General features: G+C 32.0%; 1 protein-coding gene across 3 annotated transcripts in view; it reads right to left on the reverse strand.

Moving 5' to 3' along the window:
• The window catches only part of LOC149962227 (metabotropic glutamate receptor-like), a 331,639-nt gene that overhangs the window by 129,789 nt on the left and 175,460 nt on the right, over window positions 1-26,390 (reverse strand). For all 3 annotated transcript variants that reach the window (XM_090179170.1, XM_090179168.1, XM_090179175.1), the window contains exons 4-5: window positions 17,908-17,994; window positions 11,094-11,351 (exon numbers count right to left, since the gene is read on the reverse strand). The gene's annotated coding sequence lies outside the window, so the exon portion shown is untranslated. The remainder of the gene's footprint in view (window positions 1-11,093; window positions 11,352-17,907; window positions 17,995-26,390) is intronic.

Raw genomic sequence — 26,390 nt, forward strand, 5'->3', positions numbered from 1 at the left:
CTTTTGCAATGGTAGAAATTCGAATTAAAAGCCTTCTACCACGGTAGAAATTTCGATTAAAAACGCCTTCTACAGTGGTAGAAATTTTGATTGAAAACCTTCTACAATGGCAGAAATTCTGATTAAAAGCCTTCTACCGTGGTCGAAATAAGGGTTATAAACCTTCTACCCCGGGCGAAATTCTGATTAAAAGCCTTCTACCGCGGTAGAAAATCCGATTAAAAGCCTTCTACCGCGGTAGAAATTCCGATTAAAAGACTTTTGCAATGGTAGAAATTCGAATTAAAAGCCTTCTACCACGGTAGAAATTTCGATTAAAAACGCCTTCTACAGTGGTAGAAATTTTGATTGAAAGCCTTCTACCCCGGGCGAAATTCTGATTAAAAGCCTTCTACCGTGGTCGAAATTAGGGTTATAAACCTTCTACCCCGGGCGAAATTCTGATTAAAAGCCTTCTACCGTGGTCGAAATTAGGGTTTTAAACCTTCTACTCCGGGCGAAATTCCGATTAAAAGCCTTCTACCACGGTAGAAATTCCGATTAAAAGCCTTCTACCACGGTAGAAATTCCGATTAAAAGCCTTCTAAAAAGGTATAAATTCCAATTAAAAGCCTTCCACAGTGGTAGAGATTCCAATTAAAAGCTTTCTACAGTGGTAGAAATTCCGATTAAAAGCCTTCTACCGAGGTTGAAATTCGGATTGAAAACCTTCTACCAAGAAATTCCGATTAATAACCTTCTACCGAGGTCGAAATTCGGATTAAAAAACTTCTTTCTATAGCAATAAAAGCCTTCCATAGCGGATTACATTTAATTTAAAAGCCTTGAGAGAAATTGATTTCATAAATAAATAAAACAATATGGTAGAATAAGCTTTAGCTTATAGTCAGAACTACTGACCAGAATAAATCTTGTTTAAATCCCCACACAGTGAAAGAAATTAAATAACAGTAAAAAATCAATTCCATTTAAAAAGCCTTTTGAAACCAACTCAAAGAAATTAAACTAATGTATTACGTAAAAAGCAATTACTTCCAAATATTCCTACGAAATTAGCTAATTTTCTATCAACAAAATAACACATTAGCTACGCTAACCCATCCAGGGAAGCGTATATAACTAACCACCAAGACATAAAATCTAATTAAAATAGACCAACGGTAGATAATTTAATCTGCCACGGACGACCAATTAAGGCCAATTTAAGAGTAGATAATTCACTTGAAATTTTAATTAGAAGAACGCACTCTTGCTTTTTACGCCTTCGATTCTTTCGGAAAACGTTGGCTCAATTTTCAACCTTAATTTATTTCGAGGCGAAAAATGTATTTTTCATCACCGTAATTAAAATTTCCAAGTTTTTTCCTTTCGCACTCATCCTGGCACCGAGCATTTTTTCCCCTCAAACGGTGCTGAACTCATTTTATGGTTCTCGCGTTTAACGGGCGTAGATGAAAAATTGCGCAGTAAATTGCATAATCTTTATTACAGCCTGCCAAAGGACATTTCTGTCCCTTTTTTCTCAAAGGACGCGTGGCCAGGTACCCGGAGAGGATCAAGAGGAACTGTTTAAAGCCGGATCGGGGTATTTTTGGCAATGTGTCAGTTAATATTAAAAGGTTTTATGTTCCTCCGAAAATATTCCATTTCGGTAAAAAGCTTTACATTTAAACTCGGGGGGTTAAATATGTTTATTTAAGCCCATTTTATTTTAAGAAGAAACTGAAAATCGTGTTATTCATATTTATGAAATTCATTTTAAGGAATATTTTATGCACAAGGAATGATTTAATAACCGAGTTCTGTTAATTTTAGAAACTTTGATTAGAACCGGTTTTCATCGTTACAAGTAAATGTTTTCCGGAAAATGGGAAGGTTATTATATAATTTGTTCCCCTGAAAATGGAAGGTTTTTATATAGCTTGTTTCTCTTTTATATAATTTGTTTCCCAAAAACGGAAGGATATTAAAATATTTGTTGTTTTTATAGATTTGCTTTTCCCAAAATGAAAGGTTTTCAATACAATTTAGTTCTTAAAAATTGGAGTTTCGTTTCTAGAATTGGTTTCCCAAAATTGGAATGTTTTTACACAATTTGTTTCTAAGAAACGAACGGTTTTTATATAATTTGTTCCCCTGAAAATGTAAGGTTTTATATAATTTGTTACCCAAAAATGGAAGGTATTATATAATTTGTTGCCCAAAAATGGGTTTTATATAATTTGTTCCCCTGAAAATGGAAGGTTTTAATATAATTTGTTCCCCTGAAAATGGAAGGTTTTTATATAATTTGTTTCCCAAAAATGGAAGGTTGGTATATAATTTGTTCCCCTGAAAATGGAAGGTTTTAATATAATTTGTTCCCCTGAAAATGGAAGGTTTTTATATAATTTGTTTCCCAAAAATGGAAGGTTTTTATATACTTTGTTCCGCTGAAAATGGAAGGTTTTTATTTAATTTGTTCCGCTTAAAATAGAAGGTTTTTATTTAATTTGTTTCCCAAAAATGGAAGGTTTGTATATAATTTGTTCCCCTGAAAATGGAAGGTTTTAATATAATTTGTTCCCCTGAAAATGGAAGGTTTTTATACAATTTGTTTCCCAAAAACGAACGGTTTTTATATAATTTGATCCCCTGAAAATGGAAGGTTTTATATAATTTGTTACCCAAAAATGGAAGGTTTTAAATAATTTGTTACCCAAAAATGGAAGGTTTTATATAATTTGTTACCCAAAAATGGAAGGTTTTATATAATTTGTTACCCAAAAATTGAAGGTTTTATATAATTTGTTACCCAAAAATTGAAGGTTTTATATAGTTAGTTGCCCAAAAAGGTACTGATTTTTAAATCCTTTTTTAATCAATAATTCCTCAAAAATTAAATGATTTTTAAATCATTTATTTCCCAAAAATTAAATGATTTTTAAATCATGTATACCCCCAAAAACAAATTATTTTTAAATCATTTATTACCCCAAAAATTAAATGATTGTATGTAATTTATTTCCCAAAGATGTTTTTTTTTTTCAAAGAATAATTTTTTATTTCTAAATTGATAAAGCCCGTAAAGTAATTTACCTCGACATAACAGGTTTTGGGTAGATATTATTTTCAAATAGGAAGACTCTAAACCTCTTTTCATTATCAAATTAAATTCTTGCCACCCCCAGGAATGGCGCCAGCAACAGGCCGGGGTAGACCTGGGCCTACTTGAAATTTTGGTAGGGGCCTCCAAACGTCGTCTTAAGGGGCTTCTAAAATTTAATATATGGGCCTCCAAATTATTTAATATCCGAAAATTCTGTAATTTCTTTGCGAAATAATTTATTTATTTATTAATTTTTTAATATTCAATGCGAGTGATTCGCTTAACACCACTGCTGTTTTTATTCCTTTCAAAGGTACGAGTAACTTTTCTTTGACAGTAGTTTATTTTTTAGTTTTAATTTTTTGCGAGCGCTACTATATCCAAATTGTATCTTTAATTTTATCTTTACAAATAAATGATTCTTAAACTTACTTTACTTAGACTAAGTGTACCTACGTACATTCATTTTCGTAAAGTTGTTAGTTCTGATGTAAGGGATGTACATGCGAAGTACCAAAGGAATGAATGTAAATTGATAGACTGGAATTCAGTCGTAGAAATGAGTAAATAACCACTCATTTTTTAAGTGTTATCGGTACACACTGTTTTTAGTAATGTTTAAATTCATAATTAATTCAAATTTTTTCGTCGCGAACCCATTTTACCCAAATATTTGAGCTTAAAAAAAATAATCCACGTGGACGGATTTGAAAAAATTGTGGTGGGGGCCTCCAAATGGTTGGCCTACTTCCCTAAAAATCCTGGCGCCACTACTGGCCACCCCTACTACAAAAACCTTCACATATTCCAAATATTCACCTCGAAACCACCTCCTAAATTACCCCAATATTTGGTAAACAAACCCCTTTCACAATAAAGCCTTTGAATAAAATGAACAAAAAGTATCATTAACAACAGTGCCAATCAAAGCGCTTCACATTTAGAATGAAATAACCACTACCATTAAACACAGCGTAATAGTTAATTTCCTCGGAAATACTACCTTCGAGAAAAAGATATTAATATCCGTCAATGTCATCGCAAAGACATTTTCGCAGGTGAGCTCGCTACTTCGGCCGATATGAAAAGGCAGGAGATCCTACTAAATATAACATTAGGCGCCTTCAACGTTACACAAAGCGCAGCGAGGTGATTTATTTAACGCCGTTCAGATCTGAAAACGCTATGAAGCCGAGAAATGAAGGGGTTTCCGCGCAACAAAAGAGCCTGATTCATTGTGGCAGCGTTGATTTAAATGTACTTAATTTCTCATTAGCAATTAAAATTATCCTCCCGTTCCAAGTTCCAAATCGGACTAGCGAGGTTTTTGGAGAGGCCGTGTTTGTGGGGTAAAGGAACTTTTGAAATATATTTTGAAATTGAATTGTTTCTTTTTATAGGTCAATTATACCACTAAATTCATACATAACAATGATTTTCACTATAGCATTATTCGTCTATAATAGGGCATTTCAAATTTCATCTACATTGTCGTAAAACGTCGGGTTCTGAGAACAAATGATAAAAATGTCTTTGTTGACATAATTACCTCCAAATTAGCCTAATTCCGATAAAGTAACGACCTCGACTGAACCTAGATATAACGGGTAAATACTGCCAGAAATTTAATAATCATAATAATAATAATATTAATAATAATAATAATAATAATAATAATAATAATAATAATAATAATAATAATAATCAGCTAGGCAAATACCCAAGGCACCACCTTAGGCCTAAGTCATCAAGCGACTTCTAAAGCCATTAATTCAGGTGGCCGAGTTACAAGGCAGTAGGTTCATTCTGTAGCATCAAGAATGTTTCCATTTCAGCATAGTCCGCTGGTTAAAGGGGTTTTCAATTGCCATAAAAACTTGTTGAGGTTAACGGTAATAGTTAGTGTAGGGAGCTGTTGGCTAGCGCGGCATGAAGGGCTTGCCACCACCCTCCTATGCATTGTAACCCGGCCACCTTAATTAATGGGTTCAAAAGTCGCTTGATGACTTAGGCCTAAGGTGGTGCCTTGGGTATTAGCCTAGCGATTTTTATAGAGTAATGTTAGTGCTACATCACGCAACGTCACCCATGCTTTTTCCTATAGAGAAAAAAACGCGCCTAAAATGGCGGCCATGGCCAAAGATACGAGGTGATACTACTCTATTATTATTATTTAAAGGCATTCAAAGTCACTAGATGACTCGGACATAAGGTGGTTTCAAGTAAAGGGTTCCATTTTCCGCAAGCCTATGCCGAAATACGAACAAGCGTGCCAAAGAGATTTCTTGGGAATTCTATCCACAGAGACTACAATTATATTATCTCACAGATATAATTCAAAATGTGTAGTTGAGGTTTATGGCTGGTTTAAATTGGGTAATCACAGGTTTTTAATTACTCCCCTTTTTCAAATTACCTCTTTTAAAATTAATGGCGTTTAACCTTAATTAGAAATCGACCCAAAATTCTCACGACAGACGATTATTAAAATGTCATTATTATTTCGTCACCGTTAAAACAAAACCACGTAACTTGAGATACGTGATTTTGTAAAAATTGACACATTTAGATTCTACACCCTAGTTTACGTATATAACATTAAAAGCATTAATAGGTTGCCATTGAATTTCTTTTTTTAAATCGATAAAACATTTAAACGTATCTTTGATATACACAGCTTATTTCGCGCAAAAGCACGTATCTTGCTTATTTTCAGTTCCTATCTCACTTCATGACGCGAAACCACGTATCTCTAAAAATTCCCCTTTAGCAAAATATTTTTAAATTAAAATCCTCATCAATTCAATATTGAAACGCAATTATTTAACTATAAAATTAACTCACATGTAAAAACCTAACACGCGATTTCACAAGTCCCTGCAAAATTAAAAATAATTTTTTTCTCAAAAAGGCCACCCAAAAGATACGTCGTTTTGTTTTAACGGAGACGATTTGTTAATTACAGAGCAATTCAAAGTAACAGACAAGCCATGTAATTAATACTACTAGAAATTAATGTTTAACGATATAATTGCCGGGCGGGTGCTCTTAATTACGAAAGGGGACTAGCGTTAAAAACGTGTCACCGAAATTCTCTTTTACTACACTTGGGAAAACACCTTTAAACGGGAAAGTTTTCTTACGATATAACAGTTTTTCAGGCTACCGATATCTGCAACTGTAATTTTTGATATTCGTATTGAAAAAAAGAAAAAATGGGGGGCAGCCCACGGCGTTTTGACAAAATTATTTTTTTTTCAGTCAAAAACTCAGATGATTTTGGTTTTTTGATGGTTTTTCTAAATTTGTATGGCATATTTGCTCTTGATTTTCACGACCATAGAGCAGTGTTTACCAAATAGTGAGTCTAATTAAGTATTTAATTAAATCACTTTCTTAATTTACATAATTATATGAATAAAATATTATTTTATATCAAAAGTAAGTGAACCGAAGTTATCAGACTGCTATACTCCCCATGTTGGAGGCGTTTTCCTTATGAAGTTACATTTTCACCTCGAATTTGAAATTTTGCGGGCTATTTTTTATACATCGAAATAGCTATACCCACAATTCCCAAGTGCCATTTATCACGTCAAAAGACGGGGATGGGAATTTTCATAATTCGACTCGATTTTCTCATCATTTTCATAAGAAAAACGCCCTCCAATTCTGAGCGCTATTTCGATAACTTCGGTTCATTTACTTCTGATTATATTATATATATTGTAATTATTATTTCTTAGGTTTTTGTAAAATTATCAACCAAAATGTGATTTACGAAATTTTTGGAAGAGCAATTTGGGGGATACAATCAATTTTGCACCAATTTCGTAAATAACATTTTGAAAGCTAAGAGGGTACAATGTACCACTGTACCACCCTATTCCGCCGCAGCTGGTTCTAAGCCATTTAGACCATTTTTTCCAAACTGATAAACGCATTTTAATCAAGTTCGAGCTAGCTAGAGTAAATGTATTTGAAGTAGCGACATAGCCTACTTACGGACGTAGTATATCATAGACTCGGTTTCAACGATACAGGCTCGATAGGTTCTCTGTATGATTGTGTCGAAAAATGACTTAATGCATGGATCTAACGAATTTTTATAATTTAGGAAAATATTTATATCAGATTTCTAATATTGAAATCTTTCTAATATTAAGATTATATTACTTTGTTTTGGATTTATCAATATTTACTGAGATTTCTTCCGATATTTCTCAGATATTTTTCGAATATTTCCCGATATTTCCCATAATTTCCGATTTTTCGAATATTTCCAGATATTTCACATACTTACCGATATTTCAAAAATTTTCAATATTTACCAAACAATTAAGATAAACATTTCAGATATTTATCACATATTTTCGATATTTTTCAAGAATTTCAGATATTTAACCCATATTTCCGATATTAATCGATTATTTCCGATACCTTAATATTTATCATATATTTTCGATATTAATCGATTATTTCCGATATTCATCCCATATTTCCGATACCTTGATATTTATCATATATTTCCGATATTTTATTATTTAGCACATATATCCGATATTTTAATATTAATCTCATATTTCCGATACCCTAATATTTATCATATATTTCCGATATTTTAATATTTATCATATATATCCGATATTTTAATATTAATCCCATATTTCCGATACCTTAATATTTATCATATATTTCCGATATTTTAATATTTATCATATATATCCGATATTTTAATATTAATCCCATATTTCCGATACCTTAATATTTATCATATATTTCCGATATTTTAATATTTAGCACATATATCCGATATTTTAATATTAATCCCATATTTCCGATACCTTAATATTTATCATATATTTCCGATATTTTAATATTTAGCACATATATCCGATATTTTAATATTAATCCCATATTTCCGATACCTTAATATTTATCATATATTTCCGATATTTTAATATTTATCATATATATCCGATATTTTAATATTAATCTCATATTTCCGATACCTTAATATTTATCATATATTTCCGATATTTTAATATTAATCTCATATTTCCGATACCTTAATATTTATCATATATTTCCGATATTTTAATATTTAGCACATATATCCGATATTTTAATATTAATCTTATATTTCCGATACCTTAATATTTATCATATATTTCCGATACCTAAATATTTATCATATATTTCCGATATTTTAATATTTAGCACATATATCCGATATTTTAATATTAATCTCATATTTCCGATACCTTAATATTTATCATATATTTCCGATATTTTAAGAGTTCTTATATATTTCCGATACTTATCACATTTTAAATATTTGCCAAATCTTCCGCATTTTTCGAAATTTCAAATAACTGTTCAAACATCCCGAGACGTCTAATACTTCGAGAAATAATTATTTCGACGTATCTCTAGTCGCGCACCAGAAAACAGCTTCGTCCGCTAGTTGGCGCCATCGATCGGGAAAAACCATCATTACAAATCGAGAACACCGTCGATAATAACCCCAGTGACAAAATCTCTAATCTCAATTAAAAATCACCCGTTCAAACTTCTAACGTAAGAAGAAAGGGAAAAAAAGACAATTAAAGCTAAAATCTAATCCAAAAAAGGATGGTTTCATTTCGAAGGACCCGCAGCAACACGAAACCCCCGGTTTGAACTAGACCCCCTTACAAATTAACTTCTTAAAAATAAAACCCCAAAGAACAAGAAAAAGAGGATCAGAGAAAAAAGAATAAACTTGAGCAACACAAAAAGGTTACGAAGCGGGGAGCGAATGAACGGGTGTAACGTTACCCTTTAAGAGGGGCGGGTCAGAGCCATTTAAATCTCTTTAGCTCTGGCGCAGACGTCGCTAGGGTCAGCCGATGGCGCGGCAAAGACAAGAAAGCCAGCCAAAAAGTAATTAATGGAGGACATCGGAGAATCTGCTAAATGTTTCTTTTCCTCTAATTACTACCGACCCCCCCCCCCCTCCTCCGTCTGATTCTGACCCCCCTTTCCTTCTCGGATTAGGCGGGTTTGCCTTTGATAGCCGATGTTCGTAAGGAACTGGCAATGTTGGATCCTGTGCGAGGGGTCATTGAAGATTTGGGGAGCGAAATAACACGATACTGCGCTGAAAATGGAGAAGATTAAACGATTTCTTTCGGGGCTGAATACTTGAAAATAAAAATATTTACGAATAATACTTGACGAGATTTTAAAGGTGGTAGTTACATATATGGACTTTCCAGAATTCTGTTTCTTATTGATTAGATAGTCCAAAAATAACGTTGCCCATGTAGAAAGTTCGCCAGAATTAAATTGGCCTAATAGATAACTTTGCCTATAACGTTGCTTGATTGATAGAGGTGCCCATAAATAAAGTTGCTTAATTGAAAGCGTTGCCCATAAATAAAGTTGCTTAATTGATAGAGTTGCCCATAAATAAAGTTGCTTAATTGATAGAGTTGCCCATAAATAAAGTTGCTTAATTAAAAGCTTTGCCCATAAATAAAGTTGCTTAATTGATAGAGTTGCCCATAAATAAAGTTGCTTAATTGAAAGCGTTGCCCATAAATAAAGTTGCTTAATTGATAGCGTTGCCCATAAATAAAGTTGCTTAATTGAAAACGTTACCCATAAAGTTGTTTAACTAATAACGTTGCCCAGTTGATAGCGTAGCCCAAAAATAAAGTTGCTTAATTGATAGAGTTGCCCATAAATAAAGTTGATTAATTGATAGCGTTGCCCATAAATAAAGTTGCTTAATTGAAAACGTTACCCATAAAGTTGTTTAACTAATAACGTTGCCCAGTTGATAGCGTAGCCCAAAAATAAAGTTGCTTAATTATTAGAGTTGCCCATAAATAAAGTTGCTTAATTGATAGCGTTGCCCATATATGAAGTTGCTTAATTGAAAACGTTACCCATAAAGTTGTTTAACTAATAACGTTGCCCAGTTGATAGCGTAGCCCAAAAATAAAGTTGCTTAATTGTTAGAGTTGCCCATAAATAAAGTTGCTTAATTGATAGAGTTGCCCATAAATAAAGTTGCTTAATTGATAATGTTGCCCATAAATAAAGTTGCTTAATTGATAATGTTGCCCATAAAGTTGTTTAATTAATAACGTTGCCCAGTTGATAGCGTAGCCCAAAAATAAAGTTGCTTAATTGTTAGAGTTGCCCAAAAATAAAGTTGCTTAATTAAAAACGTTACCCATAAAGTTGTTTAAGTAATAACGTTGCCCAGTTGATAGTGTAGCCGAAAAATAACGTTGTCCAGAAATAAAGTTTCCCAATTGATTAAGTAGCCCATAAATATAGTTGGTCCAAAATAAAGTTGTCCAATTGATAAAGTTGCGTAATTGATAGCGTCGCCCATAAATAAAGTTGGCAAATTGATAAAATTGCTTAATTGATAATGTTTCCCACTTGATAACTTTGCCCACTAGATATCGTTGCCCAATAGATAAAACTTTCCCCAATTGACAACGTTCTAGCTAAGTACTGATAGCTGTAAGTGATCCCATAAACTCTTAACTATATAACTTGTGTCTTCAGGGAATAAACACATAGTTTCATCAATTCATATAAACAAATATTTTTCTGGCCACACAGTACTTTTTCCATCACAACTTATTCCCCATGCCCCAAGGTCATATCGCTAAATTAGCTTTTTTTACTAACTCTAACCAAACGGTGTGGTTGAAAAAGCTATTTCAATTTCCAAACCCAAGTTCTGGCGATAATCATAAAAGTTCAAAACGCAATATTCAATATTTTGCAACTCTAGAAATCATTTGTTTGGACCGTGTCCGTCTCCAAAGATTGTAGAATGCGCTGAGAACTAAAACTATTAAAACCCTTCCACGGCCACCGTAATCCCTAACAGTGTAAACCTCAACATCCGCTGCCTCAAACCTTCCCGAAAACCCAACAACCGCGTCATCAGAAAAGCTCACTGCACTGAAAAAATGGACCAACAAAATCAGCTTACGTGTCATCCAATCCATAGGTTGTAGAAATCAGTCAACGAGAAGAGAAACGTCTGTGTTGAAGAAGACGGTGCCGCCTTAAGTGTCCCTCCTGGAAGGCCAAAGGGTCGTGGTGCCGTCACTCGGGGACATCTCCGCGCCCGGACCTGGGACGAGGCCAACTTCTGACATTACGAGTATTTTACGAACGGACATGTAATATTATAAATAAACTTCGCTTTTTAGATGTCAGACTGAGCTTTGAAACGGCGGGATGGACTCTGCAAAGAATAAAGATAAAGTCAGTTAAGTTCAAATATGTTACGTACAAATATGGAACCAACGAAAACTATTTTGATTTTTACTCGCGGAAAATATCTTTTTTTAGGGTTGTGCCAGTACTCGAACATTATCGAGTACTCGTCCTTTTTGAGGTCGTGTACTCGAACTCGACCTCGAATAAGTAATTGGAGTATAGTTTTCGATTACCAAGTACCAAAAAATTGTATATTTGGGTACCTGATTACTCGAATAAACTGCTCTCTAAACTCGCGAAGTATTTGTTTTTTCTATCCTCGTTGCTTCAAAGTTCAAAGAGGGGTTTTTACATCAGCTAGGCTAATAATCAGCTAGGCTAATACCCAAGGCACCACCCTAGGCTTAAGTCATCGAGCGACTTTTAAAGCCTTTATTTCAGGTGGCCGGGTTACAATGCGTAGGAGGGTGGTGGCAAGCCCTGCAAGCCACGCGAGCCAACAGCTACCTACACTAACTATTACCGTTAACCTCAACAAGTTTTTATGGAAGGTACAATAAACGGTACATACAAACTTGTGGAAACTGTGGTTCATTTTAATTAAAGGAATATTTTTCGGCATTGAAAGTTGCTTTACACTCATAATTTCTTGAATAATACCAGCTCATAATCAAGTACTCGATAACCCGACTCGTTAAAAATATTACTCGAGGTTTTTTTTAGTTACTCGAGTCGAATAAGATAAAGTTTCCCCTCGAGAAAGTACTCGATTACTCTACTCGACTTCAATATTACTCTAATACTCAATGAAAAAAATGTGATACTCGAAAACAGACGATTTCCTAAAACCACTATTCGCACAACCCTACGCTGAAAAAGTATCAAATAAAACTATGCTAGCTTGTCCCTGAACACCGGTGTATTGCGGTTGGAACACTTCTACAGGCGTTTGTATATCAAAATTAGGTTAAATTTATTTTGACGATGTTCGAGTCAATTTCGTTACAGATGTTTTTTATTTTAAATATTTAGATCAAATGAACCAAAATAACACTATTTAGACGCCAGAAATGTTGGATGTTAAAATAAATTTATATTGTGAATTTTAAACCGTTTTATACGTCTCAATGTTATTAAATATAAATATTTAGAAAAACGTGTTATTAAAATACTACATATATAGAATTTTCTACGCTTCCTAAAACACAATAAATAAAACTTCTATTAAGTAGCTATAAGTTAAAATAATTAATTTTATTAAATTGAGTTTATTTCGATTTTGTCAAAAAACAGAGTTACCACATTTTGGCATCGGTGAATCGCTTTGGCCGGTAGAGTTCGAGGCCAACTATTTCTGTATTTTTATTATACGGACGCTTTTGAGTGACACAATGGTGAAGCGTCGAGGGTGAAAGGGCAACTTGAAAAATAAGTTTTGTTTTTATATTGTCTGTGTGCGGCCCGCAGTATGTAAGCATTCTGTTTATTTTCATCTCTATAGTATAATGCGCTTGCTGAGACAAGTTGTTGAAAGGTTTTCAGAACTTCCTTTTTCGTTTTTTGTATATTTCGTGTATTTGCAGTTTCAGGATTTATGTTATTAGGATAGGTCCCGAGAATGGCGGGGTTATTTTTTTGACTTGGGAGGTTAGAAGTTTTAAAAGTATTCATTTTTATGACCTTATAAAGGTTTGCCACACGTCAGGGAAAACAGGGAAATCAGGGAATTTATAAATGGGCCTAAAAAGTCAGGAAAGGTCAGGGAATTTTAGAAATTGTAAAAAATCAGGGAAAAGTCAAAGAATTCAGATTAATATTGACACTTTTTGAAGGTAATTTTACTCCAGATCTATGACAAATTCTGCTATTATTATTTATATTCTGGTAAGGTTTTTGAACTTTGGTTCTGAAATATAATTTAATTTTTTAACTTCTGATAAATGTTAAGTTAAAAACTGTCTAATTTTGACCTTAAAAAGTCAGGGAAAACAACTTAAACAGGGAATTTGAATCTGATAATATTGTGGCAACCCTGTTATAGACAATATTAAATTAGTAAGAGTATTGTCAACCGTTGAAATATCTGCATGATTCCAAGGCACCACCTTAGGCCAAGTCATCTAGCGACTTATAATGCCATTAAACAGGTGGCCGGGTTTCAATGCGTAGGAGGGTGGTGGCAAGCCCTGCATGCCACGCGAGCCAACAGCTCCCTACACTCAACGCAGAAGGAGTAGTTCCGAGTTTTCACCCAGAGCCACAAGGTGGGATTGAACCGGCTCCTCTTGTTGCGAGGCTAAAGCGTTAACCATCCACCAATTAAAATTGTACATATTGTTCTAAATTTGTGTTACAGATAGCGCAAAAATATTCAGGTAGGTTTCATAATTTATAAATTGATTAAAATAGTTTCTGTGGCCATGACAATTAAAATCCAACCGGACTTAAAGTACTAATAAGGATAAACTTTAATTTTTCGTTACTGATATCAGCAAAATATCAATCAATTACTGAGGAAAACGCATTATAAATAAAAAAATAAAAAGGTCTTTTTTTATTCTTTGAAATAGAAAATTCGGTCCCGCCTGTTTATCAAAAACAGTCAACAAAACAAATGACGTTCCCAAATTTCTAAAGACGCTTAAATATTTGCAATTATTATTGAAATATTAAAATTACTAAAATTAAAAAACAATTATTGCATAGCAATTACAATTGATTTTGCAGATTAGCGGTAAACTTGTAGAGCGGTTAACGGTAATAGTGAGTGTAGAGAGCTGTGGGCTCGCGTGGCATGCAGGGCTTACCACCACCCTCTTACGCGTTGTAACCCGGCCATCGGAATTAAAGACATTAATAATAATAATAATAATCATACTGAAATTAATCAGCTAGGCTAATACCCTAGGCGCAAGTCACCTAATAATAAAATAATAAAAAGAATCAAAAGAATAAGAATAAGAATAAAAAGAATAAAAAGAATAAGAATAAAAATAATAAAAAGAATAAGAAAAAGAATAAGAATAAAAATAATAAAAAGAATAAAAAGAATAAGAAAAAGAATAAGAATAAAAATAATAAAAATAATAAAAAGAATCAGAATAAAAATAATAAAAAGAATAAAAATAATAAAAATAATAAAAAGAATAAGAATAATAAAAATAATAAAAAGAATAAGAATAAGAATAAAAATAATAAAAATAATAAAAAGAATAAGAATAAAAATAAAAATAATAAAGAATAAAAATAATAAAAATAATAATTATTATCAATAATCATAATAATAATCAGCTAGGCTAATAACCTTGGCACCACCCTAGGCCCAAGTCAGCTAGCGTCATTTAATGACGCAACTGTTATCTGAAAATCGTTTGGAAGTACTAGCCTGATTATTATTACTATTAATAATATTCCAATTTCAACGTTAAGGTCTCAATCGAATTCAGATCAAGTAACCACAAATTAAAAAATTAATCGTCTCTAAATTAAGCTCCGTATACTTAATAATTTTAATTAAGTCGAATTTTCTTGCCTAAGAGCCCTCGCAAACTCGCGTCTTATAATTTAACTTAGCAGCTAAACTGGAAATGTTGCCCCTTTAATAACAACGACTTATTTTCAAATCCCCAAAAAGGGAATTACAATTATTCAAAAACACCTTTATGAATTTATTAAGCGTTAATTAGCAGCGACTAGAAGCGCGACTCAACCTGAAAGTGAAAACGTAAAACTCGCCAAGCGGTACAGTCTATCAAGCCCCCAACGCTATTTAATATCGAGTTAAGTCGTCGGAACGGCGTGGAAAACCATTTAATAGGTTTGAAGCGTCCTCTGGGATAATTTTGGAGAAACAACAGCGCGGTGAAAACGGTTTACAGGCGCTAGAAAAGGAGAGAGTAGCTTAGATAAATAAATAGGGGAATTAGAATTCGCAGCACGACAGGCAAAATTTGGGATGTGGCGAAAACGCGGTGCTACCGGAGGGAATCATTTTTACTCTTCCATCAGCTAGACGATAAGTGTTGCCAGACGGCGAGAATTCACCGTGGTTTATATGGCCAAAGGGGGGCGCTGACGTCAACGAGGAAACGGCGGAGAGGCGAGCTCGAAGCGAAGGGATTCCTTTTCAATTTATACACGTTAATAACCGGAAAATTGGGGAGATTAGAGGGATGATAGCGCTCCGCTGGGGCGCTTAAGGATGTCCACCAATTTGCCGCTCGAAAGAGACATTTTTAGCAAAAACTATAAAAGACATTGTTTAGAAATTTTCGAGGATTAGGTCTACTCCGATGGGTTGCGGGACCATCGCGAACGATTAAATCAAACTCGGATTAAAATGGAATCTGTAACTTTATATCCTGATTAGAAATGATGATTATTACGACATTCTAATCTCCTCTTGGATATTTTCATGTGATGTAATAATAACTAAAGATGCATAGAATATGTCCCTAATTTAAATGAAAATTTCCACAATTTAATTGGAATTTTTACTAATTTAATTGAAAATTTCCACAATTTAATTGGAATTTTTACTAATTTAATTGAAAATTTCACTAATTAAATTTCAAATTTAACTAATTTAATTGAAAATGTTACTAATTTAATTGCAATTTCACTAATTTAATTTCAAATTTCACTAATATAATTTAAAATTTTGTTAATTTAATTGCAAATGTAACTAATTTAATTGAAAATTTGACTAATTTAATTGAAAATTTCACTAATTTAATTGAAAATTTCACTAATTTAATTGAAAATATCACTAATTTAATTGAAAATGTAACTAATTTAATTGCAAATGTAACTAAGTTATTTGAAAATTTGACTATTTTAATTGAAAATTTAACTAATTTAATTGAAAATTTTACTACTTGAATTGAAAATTTTACTATTTGAATTGAAAATTTAACTATTTTAATAGATCTTAAAAGAAATTGGTTTGAAAAACTTAAACGGTTAAATTGTATGAATTGGCGCGCGCTGGTTCGGAAGGGTTAATCACGCGAATAATTTATTTTAGCGTCTATAGAACTAATTTCTTTTAAGATCTATTGAAAATGTCACTAATTTCATTGAAAATTTCACTATTATTTATTTCTATAAAGTAACGTGGCCTTCTGGTTCAAATGTTCCTTTGACGTCACAGTATCTTACTTTTACAAGGCTTGGAGCGCGTCATGGAGTCGCGAGGAATTTTGTTTTTTCTAGCGCGTGCTAAGATTGTACTAATAAAGCTCTGTTTCGTGACGTAACAGCAACATGTTTAATTTCTTTGTATTTGGTCAATTTATTTATTTATTTTATTTTATTTTATTTAATTTAATTTTCTGTAAAAAATTATGTCTTTAACATTTTTCTAGTGGTATTAAAATACTTTTAGAATAACTTGAAGCGGATTCAGTTGAGTGGGAATTTCCCGCCTATTTTCCCGATAATATAGTATTAGAAAATCAATATATGACGGTCTTGGTCACATATTTTTCTATAATACGTTTATTTGAAAAATTAACTAGAGCCTTACGTAGGTACAGGTTTCTAACGAATAAATATAGCCAGAAAGCCTTTAAAAATACTTATAGAAAGGGTTCCGATGTCGAAATATTCATATGGTCAATAGTGTGGAAAATTCTGACCGGGACCAAAATAATTTAATGGCTAATTTGGCCAAAAATCTTTTACTACAGGGATGGTCAGATTCTGAGTTGTCTGTTTTGATCTCTGGAAAATGTAATACTGACATTTTAATGTAAGTAAGAAATATTCATGATAAAATGTAGTAAATACTTAAATACAGGGTGTTTAAAAACGTTATGCAAAAATTGTAAGGAGTTGTAGGGGGTGAGTTGAGAAGTATGCCTGTTTTTTCCCATTGTCCTACGATGAGTGAAAAGAGCGCCAGAGAGCTTCAAAGTGTGGCCTACAAGCCCCTGGAAGTAGGCTGCAACAAGCGCCAAACCAAGCAGCAGGGACTTTAAATACTGTTCAAGTTTACTTTTGTACGCTGGTCACCCCGATTTGTTTACAAAGTCCTTTTTTACCTATCACACGAACCCAAACCTTAATGTTCGCGTTTCAATGCTGCTTGGTTCTGCGCTTGTTGCAGCCTACTTCCAGGGGCTAGTAGGCCATACTTTGAAGCTCTCTGGCGCTCGTTTAACTCATCGTAGGAAAATGGGGGTGAAACCGGCATACTTCTCAACTCACCCCTACAACTCCTTCCAATTTTTGTATAACCTTTTGAAACACCCTGAACTTTTGTACAAAAAAATACTTTTAGGGACACTGCTTATAGAAATAGATATTATACTACAGGGTGAAAGCCTCAGCCGTGGTCCAGCCTCAGTACTTCTCCTAGTACACCAGAGTGCTGCGGGTGGAACACTTCTACAGGCGCTGGAATTAACAAAATAGACCAATTGCCTAATTAGAAGCGCATCTTTATTCAATCACCCGAAAAAGCATTTGGAAGATGCGCTTCTAATTATCCCATTGGTCGATTTTTAGACTAGGAAAAGTACCGAGGCTGGACCATGGCTGAGGCTTCCAATTATCCCATTGGTCTATTTTTGGCCTACCAGCGCCTGTAAAAGTGTTCCACCCTCAGCACTCTGGTGTACTAGGAGAAGTACCGACGCTGGACCACGACTGAAGCCGCCTCCACCCTGTATAAAGAGAGAAACTTTCTCATAAAAACAACTTAATTTAGAAATTACTAAATAAATGTAAAATATCATTTAGACAAATGATAAACCTAATTTGTCCCATTGCTAAAACGTTATTCCGGGGACGCTTTATGAATAATCTTCAAAGATTTCAGTAAACGTGATGTCTCCGAGTAAATAGGTCACCTTTTTAAGCCAATTTCGCGTTTAAGTCGTTAGGCTAAACAAACCTTGGCAACCGGAAATCTAACAAAGGCGCGTTGCCAATTGCGAAATCCCTCTCTTACGGTGTTATTTTAATAGCGTCGCGACTCCTACGAAACCTAAACATTGATACAACAATTGCTGAATAATTCTAACGCAAAATTATATAATAAGCTCTTTTAAATAATTTAAATTAGAGTGTTACAGTAGATATTTTAATAGCCTCGCGACTCCTACGATACCTAAAAAGTGATACAACAATTGCTGAATGATTCTAACGCAAAATTATATAATAAGCTCTTTTAAATAATTTAAATTAGAGTGTTACAGTAGATATTTCAATAGCGTCGCGACACCTACGATACCTAAAAAGTGATACAACAATTGCCGAATGATTCTAACGCAAAATTATATAATAAACTCTTTTAAATAATTTAAATTAGAGTGTTACAGTAGATATTTAAATAGCGTCGTGACTCCTACGACACCTAAAAAGTGATACAACAATTGCCGAATGATTCTAATGAAAAATTATATAATAAGCTCTTTTAAATAATTTAAATTAGAGTGTTACAGTAGATATTTCAATAGCTTCGCGACACCTACGATACCTAAAAAAGTGACATCAACGATTGCTGAATGATTTTAATGCAAAAAATATGTATTTATCTGTTTTAAATAATTTAGTTTAGAGTGTTACAGTAGATATTTCAATCGCCTCGCGACTCCTACGACAACTAAAAAGCAATACAACGATTGCTGAATGATTCCAACGCGAAATTATGAAACAAGCTATTTAAACTATAGGAATTAGAGTGTTACAGTAGCTATTCCAATAGCGTTGTTACTTGCAAGTATTTGTAAATCAAACTTATAAATTTAAAAGTTAAATTGATTTGGTTGAAAATGTTACATTAGATATTTCAATAGCATCGCCACTTGAAACTAATTGTAAAACAAGTTTAACTGCTTAAATTATTTGATTTAGAATGTTACAGTAGGTAATTTCATAGCGTCGCGACTTCTACTACACTCAAAAGCCAAAGCCACTCAATATCTCAAAATCAACTTAAATAATTAGAACAAAAACCATTTTCAAAAACCAAAAAAAAATCAGCTATGCTGATACCCAAGGCACCACCTTCGGCCCATGTCATCAAGCGACTTTTGAAGCCTTTAATTCAGGTGGCCGGGTTACAATGCGTAGGAGGGTGGTTGCATGCCACGCGAGCCAACAGCTCCCTACACTAACTATTACCGTTAACCTCGACAAGTTTTTACGGAAGGGGAAACCGAAGAGCTCGGGGGAAAACCCCTCGAACCAGTGGAGAAAGAACTTGCAAACTCAACGCGGAAGGAGTTGTTCCGAGTTTTCACCCAGTGCCACAGGCTGGGATCGAACCCGGCTCCTCTTGCTGCGAGGCGAAAGTGCTAACCACTCCGCCACCCCACTCCGCATATCTCGAAATAAATTTAAATAAATGCTAAGCCTCAGCGAAAATATTAAAATTAATTTTAAAATCATGATTTTCAAAAACCAATCTAGATACCCCGAAAACAACGTTTGGCAAGCCGCAACTACATCCAATGCATCAACACATCTTACAGAAACCCACAAACCGCGAAACCTTTACCACTTAAAAAAATAAACCATTTTAAAAACCAAATAAGAATAACCCACGAACAAACCCAAACAACGAGTAAAAGAACAGACGTACCAGAAAACGCTGCAGAGAGAACGACCGACTGAGAAAATCTTTAAAAGGAATTAAAAGAGAAGTCAGAGAATCCGTGGACGAGCAATGTGCGTTTCAAAGCAAATCTACCAAGTTATTCTCAACTGCCCCCGACTAGAGAGAGAGAGCTTTCACTACAGAGCACTTCCGTTGGGACGCTAAACCCCACTGAGCTTGTTTTACGTTTAACAGCTAACGCGCGTGCGCGGTATAGACGCGCCCCCTGAATTTCTTCCCCTCCCCAATGGCTGAAAATGATCCAGTGAGAGAGAGATTAAAAATTTCCATTTTTACTTCAAGGACGCCGCGATTTCGCTACAATATTTTTTTTAGTTCAACCGTTCTCCCCCCTACGTTGTTTATTAATACGCTTTGGCGTTATTAATCAAGTTAGAAAGGAAAAAGTTGATTAGGTTAAGTTCTAGACGCTAGTCGAAACTTTGGACGGTGATTTTGGGGTTGTTGAGATTAGCTTCAGCTGCTTTTTTTTTCTGTTCAGGAGTTGCGTGTTTTTGGACTTTCAGTTGATTGTTATTTAAGTAGGTTTCTTTGGGGGATTTTTTTCCATAATTTCATTGTATTTTTTTGTTTTTCCTTTGAAGGCAAGTTTAAGGGTTTTGTTTACTTTGGGGTACCTTTCTCTGATTTTTCTATCAGATTTCATTTAGACAAGGATATTTTTAGTATACTATCTATTCTAATTAAATTTTGAGGCAATTTTGTTCTATTTTATAAAATGGACTTTCTAAGAGAGCTTAATTAGATTTTATAAGGATAATTAAAGTAGACGTTTGAAGGTCAATTGAAAAAGACGTTTTAAGGCTATTGCAGGTAGATATTAAATGGTAGCTTAAAGTATATTTTCTAATAAATTCAAATAGAATTTATATGGTAACTTAAACTAGACTTTCTTTGTAAGTTTAAAAGATACTTTTTAAGACAATTTCAAATCGAATTTTTAGGTAATTTGAAATAGAATTTTTAGGTAATTTGAAATAGAATTTTTAGGTAATTTGAAGTAGATTTTTAGAATTAAATTTAAAGAAGTTCTACAGTAATTTAATTTATAGAAGTTCTACAGTAATTTAATTTAATTTAATTTAATTTAATTTAGTTTAAAGAAGTTCTACAGTAATTTAATTTAAAGAAGTTCTACGGTAAATTAATTTAATTTAATTTAATTTAATTTAAAGAAGTTCAACAGTAATTTAATTTAAAGAAGTTCTACGGTAAATTAATTTAATTTAATTTAATTTAATTTAATTTAATTTAAAGAAGTTCAACAGTAATTTAATTTAATTTAATTTAAAGAAGTTCTACAGTAATTTAATTTAAAGAAGTTCTACGGTAAATTAATTTAATTTAATTTAATTTAATTTAAAGAAGTTCTACAGTAATTTAATTTAATTTAAAAAAGTTCTACAGTAATTTAATTTGAATTAATTTAAAGAAGTTCTACAGTAATTTAATTTAATTTAATTTAAAGAAGTTCTACAGTAATTTAATTTAAAGAAGTTCAACAGTAATTTAATTTAAAGAAGTTCTACAGTAATTTAATTTAAAGAAGTTCTACGGTAAATTAATTTAATTTAATTTAATTTAAAGAAGTTCTACAGTAATTTAATTTAATTTAAAAAAGTTCTACAGTAATTTAATTTGAATTAATTTAAAGAAGTTCTACAGTAATTTAATTTAATTTAATTTAAAGAAGTTCTACAGTAATTTAATTTAAAGAAGTTCTACGGTAAATTAATTTAATTTAATTTAATTTAATTTAAAGAAGTTCTACAGTAATTTAATTTAATTTAAAAAAGTTCTACAGTAATTTAATTTGAATTAATTTAAAGAAGTTCTACAGTAATTTAATTTAATTTAATTTAAAGAAGTTCTACAGTAATTTAATTTAAAGAAGTTCTACAGTAATTTGATTTAAAGAAGTTCTACAGTAATTTAATTTAAAGAAGTTCTCCAGTAATTTAATTTAAAGAAGTTCTCCAGTAATTTAATTTAAAAAAGTTCTACAGTAATTTAATTTGAATTAATTTAAAGAAGTTCTACAGTAATTTAATTTAATTTAATTTAATTTAATTTGATTTAAGAGTATTCTACAGTATTTTAATTTAAAGAAGTTCTCCAGTAATTTAATTTAAAGAAGTTCTACAGTAATTTAATTTAATTTAATTTAATTTAATTTGATTTAAGAGTATTCTACAGTATTTTAATTTAAAGAAGTTCTCCAGTAATTTAATTTAAAGAAGTTCTACAGTAATATAATTTCTAGCACATTTTAAAATATTTTGCAAGATTTTTTCTTTTGAAAACAACCACCGAATGTTTTTGCTATAAGACCGCGCTAATAATTTCCACGCACCCAGTTCCTCAAACAACAAGAATTAAATTTCGATTCACGATTGCATAGAGCCACTACCAGACCAACAATCCTTGAATAAGTGGTAGATAAAAGATCATTAATATTAAATATTACTATTAAGCTATATTCATATCAATTTTAGCCGTTATAATCTTTTTTAAACGTTAAGGCCGTCCCAATTACGCATTTAATGGTTAAATTAAAAAATAAATTATATATAAACAAAAATAGCCTCGCTTTCATTAAAAACGCTTTAACGATAATACGTCAGTTAATAGCGAGATCACGTGGTATCCGAGGGACCAATCAGAACGGACAGGCTCCGAAAAACCAATACCCCATTTGATTTTTTTTGAATGGTACTTTTGGAAAAATAATTTGTATTCCAACACAGTATTTCCATTTATGTAAAGTATCATGACTTATTGAGACGGTCGTTCGAAATCTTGGGCGAGGGATTCCTGATAAAGAATTAAAGATCGAGACGAATTGAATATTTTCACTAATGATGTAACAGCCCACTTAATGGACTTCCAAAGGTATTGAATTTTACTGTCTACAGATAAATCTTGAAAAAATTATTAAAATAAATATTTTGAAACACGGGTACAATGCGTACCGTCGTGAAGGTTCATAAAAAACTGGGTGACAAACGATCAAAAAGTGCCGTTATCAAACTATTTGGAGAAAATTGAGATTGAACAGGGTTGGTACTTTTTTATTAATAAGATCTTTAATGGCTCTATTCCTGTATAATTAAGGGGATGTTTTACTTAAATCAGTAAGCTAATCTTAAATTAAATAAAATATTATTTAAATTTTATTATTACTTAATATTTTAGTTTATCAAATTTTCTATGTATTTTAATTATTTAAGAACCTATTTGTTTTCATTTTTTATTCCCCCATTGAAATATATTGTGATTTAAATCAAGAATTTTTTCAAAAAAAATACTTGTTTTAAATTATAATTTAAATCAAATTGATTTAAATCAGCCAAACCTGAGATTGAACTCTAAATATTTCCAGCAAATCGAGATTGAACTCTAAATATTTCCAGCAAATCGAGATTGAACTCTAAATATTTCCAGCAAATCGAGATTGAACTCTAAATATTTCCAGCAAATCAAGATTGAACTCTAATATTTTCAGCAAATCAAGATTGAACTCTAAATATTTCCAGCAAATCGAGATTGAACTCTAAATATTTCCAGCAAATCAAGATTGAACTCTAAATATTTCCAGCAAATCAAGATTGAACTCTAAATATTTTCAGCAAATCAAGATTGAACTCTAAATATTTCCAGCAAATCAAGATTGAACTCTAAATATTTCCAGCAAATCAAGATTGAACTCTAAATATCTGAAGCTAATCAAGGTTCAATTTAAAATATTAGTAGCGAAAAAGATTAAATATAAAATATTAGTAACGAAAAAGATTAAATATAAAATATTAGTAGCGAAAAAGATTAAATAGAAAATATTAGTAGCGAAAAAGATTAAATAGAAAATATTAGTAGCGAAAAAGATTAAATAGAAAATATTAGTAGCGAAAAAGATTAAATATAAAATATTTGGAGCATATCAAAATTATAACAAAAACAGTTCTTCGAACTGAAAAACAGTTTAGAGCTCGTTAAATGTGCAGCCTTAAAGGGACATACATTATTTTTATTGTTGATTAATATGTCAAATTCATTGAAAGTATTAAAAAATATTCCTGTGAACAACAGAATGACGTCATTCCGCCTTTCAAATCACAGTCCGCTGCTCCTCCAATTTTGAACACCAAATCTCTGATCCAATTTTGCCCCACAAAGTTATCCATATTTATATTTCTTTTCTTCGCTACACATTTAACAATAAAATTTTAAAATTTATTATTACTATTTTATTTTTTGTTGCAGATTACTGCAATAAATAACTGATACTGAATAATAATAATAATAACATATATATAGGTATATTAATAATAAAAAAATTAAAATTTTAATTCCGTTTCGGGCAGCATCGAAAAGCATCCTATACAATTCAGCGGGTTTTTCAGGCGGAGGGAAAAGTGAGCTCTAAATGCCGCGGGAGTAAAATTACGATAAAACTATTTCGAAAAAATCAAGAATGTATTTAAATAATGTAGAACCAATAATGAGTGCACTTTAAAAATGTGATGCAAATTAGGATTCCACAAAATGTGTGGAAATATATGGAGCAAATCAAGAGTGCCCTTGAAATAAATGGAGCAAATCAAGAGTGCAATTGAAATATTTGGAGCATATCTTCACTGCCCTTGAAATGTATGGAGCAAATCAAGAGTGCCCTTGAAATATTTGGAGCAAATCAAGAGTGCCCTTGAAATATTTGGAGCAAATCAAGAGTGCCCTTGAAATATTTGGAGCAAATCAAGAGTGCCCTTGAAATATATGGAGCAATCAAGATTGCTCTTAAAATATGTGGAGGAAATCAAGAGTTCCCCTAAAATATGCGGAGAAAAATTAAAATGGCTCTTAAAATATGCGGAGAAAAATTAAGATTGCTCTTAAAATATGAAGAGAAAAATTGAGATTGCTCTTAAAATATGCGGGGAAAAATTAAAATGGCTCTTAAAATATGCGGAGAGAAATTAAAATGGCTCTTAAAATATGCGGAGAAAAATTAAGATTGCTCTTAAAATATGAAGAGAAAAATTAAGATTGCTCTTAAAATATGCGGAGAAAAATTAAAATGGCTCTTAAAATATGCGGAGAAAAATTAAGATTGCTCTTAAAATATGAAGAGAAAAATTGAGATTGCTCTTAAAATATGCGGGGAAAAATTAAAATGGCTCTTAAAATATGCGGAGAGAAATTAAAATGGCTCTTAAAATATGCGGAGAAAAATTAAGATTGCTCTTAAAATATGAAGAGAAAAATTAAGATTGCTCTTAAAATATGCGGAGAGAAATTAAAATGGCTCTTAAAATATGCGGAGAAAAATTAAGATTGCTCTTAAAATATGAAGAGAAAAATTAAAATGGCTCTTAAAATATGCGGAGAGAAATTAAAATGGCTCTTAAAATATGCGGAGAAAAATTAAGATTGCTCTTAAAATATGAAGAGAAAAATTAAAATGGCTCTTAAAATATGCGGAGATAAATTAAAATGGCTCTTAAAATATGCGGAGAAAAATTAAGATTGCTCTTAAAATATGAAGAGAAAAATTAAAATGGCTCTTAAAATATGCGGAGAGAAATTAAAATGGCTCTTAAAATATGCGGAGAAAAATTAAGATTGCTCTTAAAATATGAAGAGAAAAATTAAGATTGCTCTTAAAATATTCGGAGAAAAATTAAAATGGCTCTTAAAATATGCGGAGAAAAATTAAGATTGCTCTATGAAGAGAAAAATTGAGATTGCTCTTAAAATATGCGGGGAAAAATTAAAATGGCTCTTAAAATATGCGGAGAGAAATTAAAATGGCTCTTAAAATATGAAGAGAAAAATTAAGATTGCTCTTAAAATATGCGGAGAAAAATTAAAATGGCTCTTAAAATATGCGGAGAAAAATTAAGATTGCTCTTAAAATATTAAGAGAAAAATTGAGATTGCTCTTAAAATATGCGGGGAAAAATTAAAATGGCTCTTGAAATATGCGGAGAGAAATTAAAATGGCTCTTAAAATATGCGGAGAAAAATTAAGATTGCTCTTAAAATATGAAGAGAAAAATTAAGATTGCTCTTAAAATATGCGGAGAAAAATTAAAATGGCTCTTAAAATATGCGGAGAAAAATTAAGATTGCTCTTAAAATATGAAGAGAAAAATTGAGATTGCTCTTAAAATATGCGGGGAAAAATTAAAATGGCTCTTAAAATATGCGGAGAAAAATTAAGATTGCTCTTAAAATATGAAGAGAAAAATTAAGATTGCTCTTAAAATATGCGGAGAAAAATTAAAATGGCTCTTAAAATATGCGGAGAAAAATTAAGATTGCTCTTAAAATATGAAGAGAAAAATTGAGATTGCTCTTAAAATATGCGGGGAAAAATTAAAATGGCTCTTAAAATATGCGGAGAGAAATTAAAATGGCTCTTAAAATATGAAGAGAAAA

The sequence above is a fragment of the Leiobunum rupestre genome, chromosome 1 (genome assembly GCF_980474605.1).
Source record: "Leiobunum rupestre chromosome 1, qqLeiRupe1.1.hap1, whole genome shotgun sequence".
Taxonomy (NCBI): Eukaryota; Metazoa; Arthropoda; class Arachnida; order Opiliones; family Sclerosomatidae; genus Leiobunum; species Leiobunum rupestre.